This window comes from Hordeum vulgare, chromosome 6H, assembly GCF_904849725.1.
Source record: "Hordeum vulgare subsp. vulgare chromosome 6H, MorexV3_pseudomolecules_assembly, whole genome shotgun sequence".
Classification (NCBI taxonomy): Eukaryota; Viridiplantae; Streptophyta; class Magnoliopsida; order Poales; family Poaceae; genus Hordeum; species Hordeum vulgare.
This window is the reverse complement of record NC_058523.1, coordinates 104,306,490-104,323,362: the sequence shown is the minus strand read 5'-3', so window position 1 is coordinate 104,323,362 and position 16,873 is coordinate 104,306,490.

Genomic DNA, 16,873 nt, shown 5'->3' with positions numbered 1-16,873 from the left:
AGGGGTTAATCAGAAGTGGGATGCTTGTCCAAGTAAGGACAGTACCCAAGCGCCGGTCCACCCACATATCAAACTATCAAAGTAACGAACGCGAATCACATGAACATGATGAAACTAGCATGGCAGAAATTCCCGTGTGTCCTCGGGAGCGTTTTCCCTCTTATAAGACTTTGTTCAGGCTTTTCCCTTGCTACAAAAGGGATTGGGCCACTTTGCTGCACCATTGCTACTACTTGTTACTTGTTACTTTTCGCCTACTATGTTTCACGTCACTACACCATCACTTGTTACCGCTACTTTGAGTGCTCGCAGTTGTTACCTTGCTGAAAACCGTTTATCGGAGCCTTCTTCTCCTTGTTGGGTTCGACACTCTTACTTATCGAAAGGACTACGATTGATCCCCTATACTTGTGGGTCATCAAGACTCTTTTCTGGCGCCGTTGCCGGGGAGTGAAGCGCCTTTGGTAAGTGGAATTTGGTAAGGAAACATTTATATACTGTGCTGAAATTTATTGTCACTTGTCACTATGGAAACTGTTCCTTTGAGGAGTTTGTTCGGGGTATCTTCACCACGAACGGAAGCACGAGGGGTTGCTCCTCAACCTGAGGTACCTACTGAAAATATATTTTATGAAATTCCTTCGGGTATGCTTGAGAAAGTGCTGGCTAATACTTTTACAGGAGATGGTTCATCACATCCAGACTTGCATCTGATCTATGTAGATGAAGTTTGTGGTTTATTTAAGCTTGCAGGTTTGCCCGAGGATGAGGTAAAGAATAAAGTCTTTCCTTTATCTTTGAAGGATAAGGCGTTGACATGGTATAGGCTATGTGATGATACTGGATCATGGGACTACAATCGGTTGAAATTGGAATTTCATCAAAAGTTTTATCCTATGCATTTAGTACATCGTGATCGGAATTATATTTATAACTTTTGGCCTCGTGACAGGGAAAGCATAGCTCAAGCTTGGGGGAGGCTTAAATCAATGCTATATTCATTCCCCAATCATGAGCTCTCGAGATAAATTATCACTCAAAACTTTTATGCTCGGCTTTCTCATGAAGATCGTACCATGCTTGACACTTCTTCTACCGGTTCTTTTATGAAGAAGGATATTGACCACAAGTGGAATTTATTGGAAAGAATCAAACGTAACTCTGAAGATTGGGAGCTTGAAGAAGGTAAGGAGTCAGGTATGAATGTCTAGTTTGATTGCGTTAAATATTTTGTTGAGACAAACACTTCTAGAGATTTTAGCTCTAAGTATGGACTTGACTTTGAGATAGTAGCTTCCCTATGTGAATCTTTTGCTGCTCATGTTGATCTTCCCAAAGAGAAGTGGTTTAAGTATCATCTGCCTGTAGAAGTCAACATAGTTAAACCAAATCTACTTGAAGAGAAAGTCATTGCCTTTAGTGATCCTATTGTTCCTTGTGCCTACGCTGAGAAACCACCTTACCCTGCTAGGAAAAAGGATTATTCTAAAGCTCCAACTGTGATACGTAGGGGTTACATTAGACCACTTGCACCCCCTGAGGAAATTAGAGTTGAACCTAGTGTTGCTATTATCAAAGATCTCTTAGCCGAAGACATAGACGGGCATGTTATCAAATTCTGTGTGGACTCCGCTAGAATTGCTAAACCTCACGCGAAAGACAAATACGGACCTGTAGTTGGCCTGCCCGTTGTTTCTATCAAGATAGGAGATCATTGTTATCATGGTTTATGTGATATGGGTGCTTGTGTTAGTGTAATACCCCGACCCCTTTATGATGAAATCAAAGATGAGACTGCACCTGCTGAGTTAGAACCCATTGATGTCACTATTACGCTAGCTAATAGAGACAGTATCTGCCCTCTGGGAATTGTGAGAGACGTAGAAGTCCTGTGTGGTAAGACGAAGTATCCTACTGATTTCCTTGTCCTTGCTACTGCACAAGATAGCTTTTGTCCCATCATATTTGGTAGACCCTTTCTCAACACTGTCAATGCTCATATTGATTGCGTTAAACAGACTGCCACTGTTAGTTTCGAGGGTGTGTCTCATGAATTTAACTTCTCCAAGTTTGGAAGACAACCCCATGAAAAAGAGTCGTCTGGTAGGGATGATATCATTTCTCTTGCCTCTATTGCCGTACCTTCTACGGATCCTTTAGAGAAATATGTGCTTGAGCATGAAAATGATATGCATATGGATGAAAGAGATGAGATAGATAAAATTGTTTTAGAACAATATCCTATTCTCAAGAATAATCTGCCTGTTGAACTGCTTGGGGATCCTCCCCCACCAAAGGGTGATCCTGTGTTCGAGCTAAAACAGTTACCAGATACACTTAAGTATGCCTATCTTGATGAAAAGGAGATATATCCTGTTACTATTAGTGCTCACCTCTCGAATCATGAAGAGAAGAAGTTATTAAAAATTTGAGGAAGCACCGTGCTGCTATTGGATATACTCTTGATGATCTTAAGGGTATTAGTCCCACTCTATGTCAGCACAAGATTAAAACCGATCCTGATTCTAAGCCAGTTGCTGATCATCAACAGAGATTAAATCCGAGGATGAAAGAGGACGTGAGAAAAGAAATATTAAATCTTGTGGAAGCAGGAATCATTTATCTTGTTGCTCATAGTGATTGGGTAAGTCTAGTACATTGCGTACCTAAGAAGGGAGGTATCACCGTCGTTCCTAATGATAAGAATGAACTAATCCCACAAAGGATTATTACTGGCTATAGGATGGTGATAGACTTCCGGAAACTGAACAAGGCAACCAGGAAAGACCATTATCCTTTGTCGTTTATCGACCAAATGCTAGAAAGGCTATCTAAACCCACACACTTTTGCTTTCTAGACGGTTATTCAGGTTTCTCGCAAATACCTGTTGCACAATCTGATAAGGAGAAAAGCACTTTCACCTGCCCCTTCGGTACCTTTGCTTATAGACATATGCATTTTGGCTTATGCAATGCTCCTGACACCTTTCAAAGATGTATGACGGCAATATTGTCTGACTTTCGTGAAAAGATTGTTGAGGTTTTCATGTATGATTTCTCTGTTTACGGTTCTTCCTTTGACGATTGCCTCAGCAACCTTGATCGAGTCTTACAGAGATGCAAAGATACCAACCTCGTCTTGAACTGGGAGAAGTGCCACTTCATGGTTAATGAAGGCATAGTTTTAGGACACAAAATCTCTGAGAAAGGCATTGAAGTTGATAAGGCTAAGGTTGATGCAATTGAGAAAATGCCTTGCCCCACAGATATCAGAGGTACACGAAGTTTCCTAGGTCATGCTGGTTTCTATAGAAGGTTCATTAAAGACTTCTCTAAGATCTCTAGGCCTCTTACCAACCTCTTGCAGAAGGATGTTCCTTTTGTTTTTGATGAGGATTGTGAGGAAGCTTTCGAAATACTTAAGAAGGCCTTGATAACCACACCTATTGTTCAACCTCCTGATTGGAACTTGCCCTTCTAAATCATGTGCGATGCTAGTGATTTTGCTGTTGGTGTTGTTCTAGGACAAAGAGTTGACAAGAAGTTGAATGTCATTCACTACGCTAGTAAAACTCTAGACAGTGCCCAAAGAAACTATGCCACTACGGAAAAGGAGTTTTTAGCAGTCGTGTTTGCATGTGAAAAGTTCAGATCTTATATAGTTGACTCCAAATTCACTATTCACTCTGATCATGCTACTATTAAGTACCTTATGGAGAAGAAGGACGCTAAGCCTAGACTGATTAGATGGGTTCTCTCGCTACAGGAATTTGATTTGCACGTTGTTGACCGAAAGGGTGCTGATAACCCTGTAGCAGATAACTTGTCTAGGCTAGAGAATGTCCTTGATGACCCACGACCTATTGATGACAGCTTTCCTGATGAGCAATTGAATGTCATCCGCACTTCACATAGTGCACCGTGGTATGCTGATTACACAAACTATATCGTAGCCAAATACATACCACCCAGTTTCACCTACCAGCAAAAGAAGAAATTCTTCTTTGATTTGAGACACTACTTTCGGGATGATCCTCACCTTTATAAGGAAGGAGTAGATGGTGAAATACTTACTGCTCCTGTGTTGCATCACCCTTTCCTCTTCAAGGGAAAAACCGACGCAAGCAAGAGAAGTAGCAAGCAGAAGAAAGACATGTCTCCCACCTCCCACCTCCCACCGCGGTGACCCAATGGCGATCTGGAACTCTAGCCGGCGTATCCTGTTGGGGAACATTATATCCTCCATCCTCGCCTCTCATCTGCTCAGGTGAACCTTCCCGACCCTCCTCTCGTGGTCGTGCATGGCTTGCATGGGTGGTTCTACGTTGGATCTGGATTTTTCGCACGGTTTGGCTTTCTCTGATGAGGTTTATCGCCACTCTGGTATTACGGTGCACCCTATGAAGCACCGCCGCCCTTTCATCATGGTGATTTCCTTTGGTCGTCATGTGTTCCGTCTTTCGACTGACACAGTTGCCGCAGCTCTGGAATCGGTGATTGGAGGATCGACTATTGAGTTTCGTGTCTCTCAAGTCACAGATTCGGTTTTCTCATTCAAAGTCTCCTGCATGCAAGTTGGTTTTCATATTCTGGATTTACGTTCTTTCAAGTGTTCAAGTTTTAAGTGCTTCTTCCATCTATGGGGACATGGAGGTACTAATTGGCGTCGGGAATTTGCTCTGTGGAAGAAGCAATGTGATGCTGAATGGATTATTGTGAGTCCTTCTAAGAGGAGAGCATCTTTAGGTCTGATGGCCATGCATTCCAGACCCCTCAAGTCGTCACTTAAATCTGGATCTTCTGTTCGTAAGAAGCTGACTTTTGCATCCCTTCAGCAATATGAGGTTTACAAGGGATACAGATATCCTGTTTCCCATGATGAGCTCGTCACGCTTGAACAGGCTGGTTATTCGGTGCCTTCTCCTGAACGTGTCATCATCTCAGCACCACCGCCGGCGGAACTCCGGTGGACGACAGCCACGCCGCATATTACGTTTGGGACAGTTTCTCGCCAAGTTTCATCTCCCGGATCTCCCGGCGATGATTTTCAAATTGCCAAATTAATCGGAACTTCTCCCGTGCAACAAGGAGGTACATCTGATCTCGCCGAGATTCATGGTATTTGGAATGATGAGAATCAATTTTCGGTGGCAAGTTTGGATTCTGGGCCTATTTCCACTCTTATTAATGAGTTTGCTGAGGTTACCTCTCTCTCTGGGCCCGACCCTAATCAGTCGATGGATATTCCCTCCTCTCAGGAGGCCCATCTGGCCTTTGACGAACTCATTAATAGCATGGTTGAGGATATCTTTTCTTGCTCAATTTGCAACGCTCGGGGCCATCTAGCTGCGAACTGCCCGGCTTCGCCTGGATGCGCTGACAACACGGTGGGCCACGCACGATCTAGAGGGGCCTCTTTTATGCGTAATAATTGTCTTACTTGGAACTATAAGAGACCCACCACCTCCCCTGTCGCTGATATCTCGGGAACTGCTGATACTCTCGGCGAAACAGCAACCCCTGCGACACAGTTCTGTCCTGTCTCATCGCCGTCGCCTCCTCGAACTTCCTCTGAGACGCCACCGGTCACTCCACCACCGCCTCCCGCAATGGCGAACTTTGAGCTTGATCCGGAGTTCTTCCTCCCACCTGGCCACAATATCATCGATGGAGGTCCCGACCGGCTACCTCGGACCTACACCACGCCTGCGGTCCCCATAACCAGACGTTATGACCGCTTTGTCATCGCTGACGTCCACCCAGCACCACCGGCTGACAACGTGATTCAGGTACGGCAAGAAGTTGCTGCTCTTCTTCTTCACCAAGGGTTGCATGTTAGGTCTGCCCAACCTTGGATTGAGGGTGTTGGATTGTTTGAGCTCCGAGATGCGGCAGAAAGCTATGTTGCGGTCCACATGCTTCCGTAGGAAGTTTCTCATAACTCTGTCGTGCGTTTCCGGCGTCACGATCAGGGTCTTGGTTTCCGTGGCCAAGAGGGTTTTCGTCATGGCTGTCTCATGCTTTTGGGGGTCCCGCTCGACTTCCGTAATACTGAAGATCTCCGGGCCGCTGTCAATACCTTTGGGGAGTTTCACCATTGGGTCAGTGATGATCCTTACCTGGTTCGCTCTATTGTGTTTTCTGCGTTCCCAGATGACCGGCTGGTCCCTCGCGGTATCAACTTCTCTCAATATGCTGCTTGGGGTGGCGCCAAGGTTTCCTGGTCTGCTCCGGTATACACCCTGGGTGCGGCGGCTGCTGAGATTATGCCTAATGATGAGGATCCCATTCCCCTCAATGGCAACCCTCATCTGCTCCCTGGACATCTTGTTCATGATAATCTACAATTTGCTGTGCCCCCATATCCTGCGTTGGGTTGGAATGCGGTACCGCTGGCGCGTGGAGACCCAGGGCCTGCTGCTGGTGCTGCTGATGACGGAGGCTGGGGTCAGCCGCCTGCTGCTGCTGATGACGGAGGTTGCGGTCAGCCACCTGCTGCCGCTGCTGGAGGAGGATGGGAACCTGAAGCGGCCCCGGAATCACCTGCTGTTGATCCTGTTCAGGATCAAGAGTCTATGGTGATTGATCAACCGAGTCCTTCTTCCTCGGATTCGGTTCATGAGCTCGTGGACCTTGACCCTCAGCCGCAGGGTGACATGGAGGGGGAACCTGTTGCTCAAGAACCACCGCTGGCTAATCCTGATGCCCCTGATGCTGACATGCCAATGGCTGCCCCGGACAATGATGCTGAGCCAGAGGAAGATGTGCCTGTGATGGAAGAGGCGCATGATGACAATCCTGTGGCAATTGTTCTCTACAAACCCCCCTCATTCAGACGGACGACATCTTTGATGGGGCTGCTAGGGTTGTGTATGGGCCTCCTCTGCCGCCTGTGATGTCCTGGGCACGCACCTTTGATGCTCTTATGGGGGCTGCTACTGCTATGCACGTACCTCGTCAACTACAGATGCCAATTCTGGAGCCCATTATGATCCCCAAGCGATCCTGGACAGTGGCATTCGACACTGATGCTCCAGAACCTTCTCTATCAGAGCCTGCTAGTACCTCTATCTCAATGCAGGAGGTAATCCCTCTTAGTCCTTCTTCATCTACAGATGACTTATCTTTTCGTTCTCCTGCTCCATCCAAGAAGGGGACCCGCAAGAAGGCCACTCCAGTGGTTGACTCCTCGGTCCGTCGGTGTACTCGCGGCTCCATCAAGCGAGACGGCTTCAAGCCAATTCTGCAGGAGCTGCCGGCGCATTTCCCCAAGAAGAGGAAGCCCAAGGCCAAGCCAATGCCCTCTAACATCGCACGAGACTGAGGATGTTCAAATACTTCCTGCCACTCCTATCCCAGTGATTCAGGAGGTGGGACAGTCACTCGGCATAACTCCTGAGAAGCTCACGGTGGATCGACTTATGGAAGATCCTGCTGATTCTGCACCATCGTCTTCTGATGTTTAATCCATCTATGTTTATCTGTTACTCTACTGGCTCTATGTACTGTCAAACTTCTACTTGCGCTGTCTTTTGGTTTTTGGAACCTTGGTTGCACTGGCTATTACATAGCCTTGCTTTTGCTATATATATGATCTGCAATGGATAGTCGTTCTAAGAGAAGTTGGCGTGTGCTGTGTTGGAATGTGCGTGACCTAAATTCGGATCATAGGCAGCGGGCGGTCCGTAACAAGATTGATGAGAGCCTAGCTACTGTGGTCTGCTTACAGGAAACAAAATGCAGTCAATAGAGTTTCGTGCAGTTAAAGGTTTCTGCCCCAAACGCTTTGATCAGTTTTCTTACTCTCCTTCCAGGGGTGCATCAGGAGGGCTTATCACCCTTTGGAACTCTTCCATTCTTACTGGTCAATTAGTGGAATGCACACCCTACGGATTGATCATCTCCTTTACCTCAAATCACACGGGTGAATCATGGACTTTAGTTAATGTCTATGGGCCATGTCAAGGAGAGGCCTGAGATCTTTTTGTTAGCTGGCTTTACAATCTTAATATTCCCACTGGGGCTAATTGGTTGTTTCTTGGAGATTTTAATTTCATTAGATCTCCTGACAACAGAAACCTTCCTGGGGCTGATGTGAATGACATGTTCATCTTCAATGAAATTATTGGGCATCTGGGATTGCTGGAACTACCCATTAAAGGCAGATCTTACACTTGGTCCAATATTCAGGATTCCCCTCTTCTGGAGCAGCTTGACTGGTTTTTTACATGAGTCAACTGGATCTCCTCATATCCTCTTACTCAAGTGCTACCCCTGGCAAAGACTGCTTCTGATCATGTTCCCTGTGTGGTCACTGTTAACACTTCCATCCCTAAATGCAACCTATTTCGCTTTGAAAACTACTGGGTTGAAATGGAAGGCTTCATGGAATGTGTACAACAGTCCTGGCTCATTCCTTCAAGGAAGACACACATTACTGCTGTTATTATGGATAAGATGAAGCATCTTCGGCAGGCTTTGAAGAAATGGCAGACGTCTCTGTCACAGTTAATTTTTTTTATTTCCAGATGTAATCAAGTGGTGCTATGTTTGGATGAGCTTGAGGCGTTGAGGTCACTTTTCAGACCAGAAGCTAATTTCAGGAAAATTGTCAAATTACATTTGGAACATCTTCTGCATCTTCAGTGCTTGTACTGGAAGAAGAGAGCCACTATCAGATTTGTTAAGGTTGGTGAGGAAAACACTAAATTCTTCCATGCTATGGCCACTGAGAGATATAGGAGGAATTCCATTGCATCTCTCAAGTTAAATGATGGTTCTACCATCTCTGATCATGATCAAATTGCTGCATGTTTTTGGGCATCTTTCAAGGATAGAATGGGAACTTCTCTTGGCATTACCATGGCATTTGATTTACAATCCATGCTGACTGAGGTGGAGGGTCTAGACATTCTCACAGAACCTTTTTCCAAGTCTGAAATGGACAAGACTGTTCAGGATATGCCCATTGACAAAGCTCCAGGGCCTGATGGTTTCAATGGTCTTTTCTTCAAGAAATGCTGGCACATTATCTCCCCTGAGTTTTACCAGCTTGCTGCTGATTTCCATGCTGGACAGGCCCAGCTTGTGAACATGAATTCATCCTATATTACACTGATTCCAAAGAAGAGATCACGTGAACATGTGGGAGATTACCGACCAATATCACTTACTGGAATGGGTCTCAAATTTCTGTCCAAAATGCTTGCTAATAGGCTTGAGTTGTAGATTGTGAAGTGTCTTCACAAGAACCAGTATGGTTTTATCAAATCTAGAACCATTCAAGATTGTGTGGGATGGACTCTAGAGTACCTGCACCAATGTCATCAATCCAAGAAGCCTATAGTTATTCTTAAGCTGGATTTTGAAAAGGCATTTGATTCTGTGGAACATGAGTTCATCTTCCAGATTCTTAAGCACAAGGGCTTCAATGACAAATGGATCCTTTGGGTTAGGCAGCTCCTAACTTCTGGATCATCTTCAGTTCTGATCAATGGTGTGCGTGGAAAGAAGTTCATGTGCAAGAAAGGTGTCAGGCAGGGAGATCCTATGTCTCCACTGCTTTTTGCTATTGCTGCTGATTTTTTACAAACTCTGGTTAACCAACTGCCGGTGGAGAGGCTGATACAGCTGCCTATACCTTGTCATGATAAGGATTACCCTATAATGCAATATGCTGATGATACTCTTATCATCTTACCTGCTGATAAATCCCAGTTATTCCAGTTCAAGAAAATGCTCTTGCTTTTCTCCCACTCCAGTGGATTACAGGTGAATTTCCACAAATCTGCACTTCTACATGTTAAAACTTCTCGTGAGCATCTACAGGATCTGGCAGGCTCCATTGGTTGCAGAGTGGGATCTTTACCCTTCACATATCTTGGCCTTCCTGTTGGGACAACTAAACTAAGAATCATTGATCTCATGCCTCTGGTTGATAACATGGAAAGAAGACTCAGTGCTAGTTCATCTTTTCTTGCTCAGGGGGGAAGACTGCAGTATTTAAACTCAGCCCTGTCTTCCGTACCTATCTTCTTTCTATGCAGTTTGGATATCCCACCAGGTATACTGAAGCAGTTGGAGAGGATTCAAAGGCAATGTCTATGGAGAAGAAATGGGAATGATCATGCACCCTCCCTTGCTGCTTGGCCTCTGGTGTGCATGCCTAAAAATAAAGGGGGGCTAGGGATTATGAACCTAGCAGTCCAGAATGAAGAACTCCTGCTCAAACATGCTGATAAGTTCTTCAATCATGCTGATATCCCTTGGGTTCATCTGATTTGGAACACTTATTATCATAACACTGTACCTCAGGGAACTGCACTTTGTGGTTCCTTTTGGTGGAAGGATATCTGTAAATGACTTGACAAATTCAGATCAGTTACATATGTTCTGCCAAACAAGGGTGATTCCTTTCTGTTTTGGTCTGACTCCTGGTTGATTGGAAACTCCATTATGCCACTGGCGGCCAGATTCCAAAGACTGTTCTCTTTTGTGGCTGACCCTTTCTGCACAACTCAAGAGGTCTTTACTGCCTTTTATGATGACAACATGCTCTCCATGTTTCACTTACCACTGTCTGCTCAAGCTTATCAGGAACTGCTTTCGGTCCAATCTTTGCTTTAGGACCTGGATCTTAATCATCAGGCCTCTGACAGATGGGTATGGGGAAAGGATGCTAAGGTCTACGCAGCCAAGAGATACTATGCTCATATTCACAAAAGCATTGTACCAAACCCTTTACTTAACTGGATCTGGAGAAGCTGCTGTACTATGAAGATTAAGATGTTTGCCTGGATGCTCATCATGGACAGGCTAAACACTCAAGATATGCTAGAACGGCGTCACTGGAAGGTCTCTGATTCCAACCTTTGTGTTATATGCCACGCTCGAGTCAAGGAGGACATAGATCATTTATTCTTCAATTGTCTTTTCAGTACCAGGGTCTGGAATTACCTGCAGATCACATGGCATGGTTCATCTATGTGGAGTGCTGCTGTTGCGGCTAGAAAGGTCTTTCATAAACCTTTCTTTGCTGAGGTGGTTTTCACTGCATGTTGGAACATCTGGATTATCAGAAATGCAAAGGTCTTCAACCAGGAGCATCCAAAGTTCAGAAAATGGAGATCTGGATTCATTCATGACATTTCTCTGTTAGCTCATAGAATTAAGGCTAGTTTCAGGGATGATCTCCTTAAATGGATTTCCTTTTTGCCTCCTTGAGGTTTGTAATCCTTTGCTCTTCTTCCCCTTGTACATTCTAAATCTCCTCTTGTACATACTGCTCTCATTTATGGGAATAAAGGAAAATGGCTGTGGGGGGTTTTCCCTACAGTAGCCGGTCAAAAAAAAGGAGTAGATGGCGTTATTAGACGTTGTGTGCGTGATAATGAACAGGGACAAATCCCGCAGAAGTGTCATTTCGAGGCCTACGGAGGACACCATGCTGGAGATAGAACTTCTCATAAGGTATTGCAATCAGGTTTCTATTGGCCCACTCTCTTCAAGGATGCCCGTAAGTTTGTCTTGTCTTGTGACGAATGCCAAAGAATAGGGAACATCAGTAAGCGTCAGGAAATGCCTATGAACTATTCAATGTCTGGGGCTTTGATTATATGGGACCTTTCCCGAGTTCTAATGGGTATACTCACATCTTAGTTTCTGTGGATTACATCACTAAGTGGGTAGAAGCTATCCCCACTAGAAATGCTAATCACCACACCTCTATTAAGATGCTTAAAGAAGTCATTTTCCCAAGATTTGGAGTCACTAGATATCTGATGACTGATGCCGGTTCACACTTCATTCATGGTGTTTTCCGCAAGATGCTCGCTAAGTATGATGTCAACCATAGAGTTGCATCTCCTTATCATCCCCAGTCTAGTGGTCAAGTGGAGTTGAGTAATAGGGAGATCAAATTAATCTTACAAAAGACCGTTAATAGATCTCGAAAGAATTGGTCTAGCAAACTTGACGATGCACTATGGGCTTATAGGACTGCTTATAAGAATCCCATGGGCATGTCGCCGTATAAAATGGTTTACGGTAAGGCATGTCATTTACCTCTTGAGCTGGAACACAAAGCTTATTGGGCAATCAAAGATCTCAACTTCGATTTCAAACTTGCCAGTGAGAAGCGGTTGTTTGAGATCAGCTCATTAGATGAATGGAGGGCCCATGCATATGAGAATGCCAAGTTGTTCAAGGAAAAGGTTAAGAGATGGCACGATAAAAGAATACAAAAACGAGAGTTCAATGTAGGTGATTATGTCCTGCTATACAATTCTCGTTTAAGATTCTTCGCATGCAAGCTTCTCTCTAAATGGGAAGGTCCCTACGTTTTCGAGGAAGTATATCGTTCCGGTGCCATCAAAATCAATAACACGGAAGGTAATTTTCCTAGAGTGGTAAATGGGCAAAGAATCAAGCACTATATCTCTGGTACTCCCATAAATGTTGAGACCAATATCATCAATATCATAACTCCAGAGGATTACATAATGGATGTTTATCAACCTGTTTCAGACCCTGAAAACGAAGAGGTATGTGTTTCGGTAAGTAATTGGTCTCCGAAACTTTTCTAGTAGGAAATTTTCTCTGTTTTGGAATTTATGGAAAATTAGAAAAATAAAAACCAGCCCGGAGAGTGCACGAGGCGGCCACAAGCTTGGTTGCCGCGGCCTCCCCCTGGCCGCGACAACAGGGCTTGTGGGCATCTCGTGTGCCTCCCGGACTCCGTTTTCTTGCGGAGCACTCATTCTGGTCCAGAAAAAATCATTATATATACGCCCAAGGGTTTTGATCTCCGTATCGTGCAGTTTTCCCCTGTTTTCCTTTCAAGCCTGTTTTCTGCCACAGATCTAGGTCAAGATGTCTTGTCAGGATTCAGATGGGGAGAGCTATGTGGCTGATTACCTTGCTAACCCAAGGTCTATGGGGACTTGGAACCATATGGCTGGACCACTGACGAGGAAGAGGACTATGATCCCAAGGGGAAGGAACAAACGAGTTCCGATGAAGAGGAGGCTCCTCTACCTCAACCTGGACGCTCTCATGTGGAGTTCAAGAAGTCAAGCCTCCCTGACCAAAGGAAGAAGACTAATACCTTGTTTATCCCTTCTCGTTTCTTGCAGGAGAGTAAGCAGGAACTTTTCCATAGAGTGTTGAAGCTTGAGGAGGAAAATGACGATCTGAGGGAGCAAAACTTTATGCTCAAGTGGAAATTAGACAAGCTCAAGACTGCTTCAGCAACTTCACCACCATCACCACCAAAGGAAGACAACTAAGCATTGGTATGGTCAACTCCCTTGGCTTATGCCAAGCTTGGGGGAGTTTCCCTGGTATCGTATCACCTTTATATCTTTTGCTTTTACCTTTGTTTTAGTTCTTTCCTTTTTATTTTTCTATTTTCTTCTCTTAGTGGAATAAGTCTTTAGTGTTTAGTTTGAGTCTTTTGCCTTGTGTCTCCCCCGATGTATTCGAGCTTGCGAGCTATATAATAAAGAGTATCTTAGGCAAGGGCTTTGTTTTGTGCCGTGATCAAAAGTATGAAAAGAACGATAGCATGAAAGATCATGAGATGATCTTATTGAAAGTGATAGCTTCACATATAACAAGTATGATGATTGAAACTTGTTGAGAATAGAACAACATTGACCTCAGTCATTGTTGCAATTAATAAGAAGTAATAAGGAAAGAGAGGTTCACATACAAATATATCATCTTAGACACTTTCTATAATTGTGAGCACTCACCAAACTATTACATGCTTAGAAGTAGATGTTGGACAAGGAAGACAACATAATGAATTGTGTTTGCTTGGTTCCAAACAATGTTATATGATTAGAGATCCCTTAGCATGTGATGATTGCTTCCACCTCGTATTAGCGAAAACTCCCGCACCAAGTAGAGATACTACTTGTGCATCCATAAACCTTCAACCCAGTTTTGCCATGAGTGTCCACCATACCTACCTATGGATTGAATAAGATCCCTCAATTAAGTTGTCATCGGTGCAACCAATAAATATTGCTCTATATTATGTATGATCTATTAGTGTGTGGAAAATAAGCTTTATACGAACCTGTGATGAGGAAGACATAAAAGCGACAGACTGCATAATAAAGTTCTTTATCACAGGGGGTAATATAAAGTGACGTTCCTCTGCACTAAGAGAACACGCATCCAAACCTCAAAAGCGCATGACAACCTCTGCTTCCCTCTACGAAGGGCCTATCTTGTACCTTTACTTTTTGCCCTTGTAAGAGTCATGGTGATCTTCACCAATTCCTTATTTAGGCTTTTTTTCTTGGTGAGCGTCATATGCTTGGGAAAGATCTATATTCATATATCAACTTGGAGATGAGTACTTATGCTTTATTATTGTTGACTTTACCCTTGAGGTAAATTGTTGGGAGGCAAAACTATAAGCCCCTATCTTTCTCTATGTCCAACTGAAACTTCGATACCATGAGTACCACGTGAGTTGTAAGAATTGTGGAAAACAAAAGAGATGATTCAGTATGTGGATTTGCTTTACAAGTTCTTATTTGTCTCTTTCTGATGTTATGATAAATTGCAATTGCTTCAATGACTATGGACTGTTGTTGGCTACTTCTCGGTAAGGTTTTTGTTTCATACTTTGCTGTGTGAAGGAATTGTTACTTCCCCATAAGAATATTTATGATGTATTGTTGTTCTATGTGTGATCATGATGCCCTCATGTCCGTATTTTGTTTTATCGACACCTTCATCCCTAAACATGTGGACATGTTTTGGGTCTTGTTTTCGCTTGAGGACAAGCGAGGTCTAAGCTTGGGGGAGTTGATACGTCCATTTGGCATCATGCTTTCGTGTTGATATTTATCGCTTTATGGACTGTTATTTTACGTTGTGGTACCATACTTATGCCTTTTCTCTCTTATTTTGCAAGGTTTATTTGAAGAGGGAGAATACCGGTAGCTGGAATTCTGGACCGGAAAAGGAGCAAGCCAGAGTCCTCTACTCTGCGCAACTCCAAATACCCTAAAAATCAACGTGGATTTTTTTGGGAATATATAAAAAATACTCGGCGAAAGAAGTGTCACAGGGGAGCAGCCAGGGCCCACAAGCCTCGTTGCCACAGCCTACCCCCCTGGCCGCGACAACATGGCTTGTGGGCACCCTGGCCCCCTCTTTTGCTATATGAAGGGTTTCGTCCGAGAAAAAATCAGGGTGGAGCTTTTTTGTGGATTCTCCGCCGCCACGAGGCGGAACCTGAGCAAATCCAATCTAGAGCTCCGGTAGGACGATCCTGCCGGGGAAACTTCCCTCCCGGAGGGGGAAATCATCGCCATCGTCATCACCAACACTCCTCTCATCGGAGGGGAGTCATCTCCATCAACATCTTCATCAGCACCATCTCCTCTCCAAACCCTAGTTCATCTCTTGTAACCAATCTGCATCTCGCGACTCCGATTGGTACTTGTAAGGTTGCTAGTAGTGTTGATTACTCTTTGTAGTTGATGCTAGTTGGATTACTTGGTGGAAGAGTTTATGTTCAGATCCTTGATGCTACTCATTACACCTCTGATCATGATTACGATTATGCTTTGTGAGTAGTTACTTTTGTTCCTGAGGACATGGGATAAATCATGCTGATAATAGTCATGTAAATTTGGTATTCGTTCGGTATTTTGATATGTTGTATGTTGTCTTTTCCTCTAGTGGTGTTATGTGAACATCGACTACATAACACTTCACCATATTTGGGCCTAAAGGAAGGCACTGGGGATTAGTAAGTAGATGATGGCTTGCTAGAGTGACAGAAGCTTAAACCCCAGTCTATGCGTTGCTTCGTAAGGGGATGATTTGGATCCACTAGTTTAATGCTATGGTTAGACGTTGTTTTAATTCTTCTTTCGTAGTTGCGGATGCTTGCGAGAGGGGTTAATCATAAGTGGGATGCTTGTCCAAGTAAGGGCAGTACCCAAGCACCGGTCCACCCACATATCAAACTATCAAAGTAACGAACGCGAATCACATGAACATGATGAAACTAGCATGACAGAAATTCCCGTGTGTCCTCGGGAGCGTTTTATCTCTTATAAGACTTTGTTCAGGCTTGTCCCTTGCTACAAAAGGGATTGGTCCACTTTGCTGCACCGTTGCTACTACTTGTTACTTGTTACTTTTCGCCTGCTACGTTTCACCTCACGACACCATCACTTGTTACTGATACTTTCAGTGCTTGCAGTTGTTACCTTGCTGAAAACCGTTTATCGGAGCCTTCTTATCCTCGTTGGGTTCGACACTCTTACTTATCGAAAGGACTACGATTGATCCCCTATACTTGTGGGTCATCAAGGACCGAACATTCCACGGCCAGCCGGCCATCCTTGGAGAGAAGGTGGCCGATCCATCCAACCAGTTTACCATCGAAGGAGGCCAGGGACCTTTGGAAGTCAATTTTTTGAAGTGAGCGTTGGGAGAGTGGCATCCCTAAGTAGCTTGTGGGGAACTGGCACACTGGAACCTTGATTGGCTGCAACACTTCTAGGAGATTGACATTGGAGCATCGGATCGGCAGGGCAGCACTCTTTGCAAAATTTGTACATAGCCCAGATGCCGCACCAAAGGCTTCCAGAATGTGGCCAACCATCATGATGTCTTCTTTGTGCGGGTGCACAAAAAGGGCCACATCATCAGCATAAAGAGAGGCTCTGTAACTGGCCTTACTGCCACGAAGCTTCGAGAGGAATCCGTTTGAAGTGGCGAGGTCAAGCAACAGGTGCAGGGGTTCCATGGCCAAAATGAACAGGAGCGGGGAGATGGGGTCACCTTGGCGAAGCCCACATTTGTGCTAGATACGCTCTGTTGGGATCCCATTCACCAA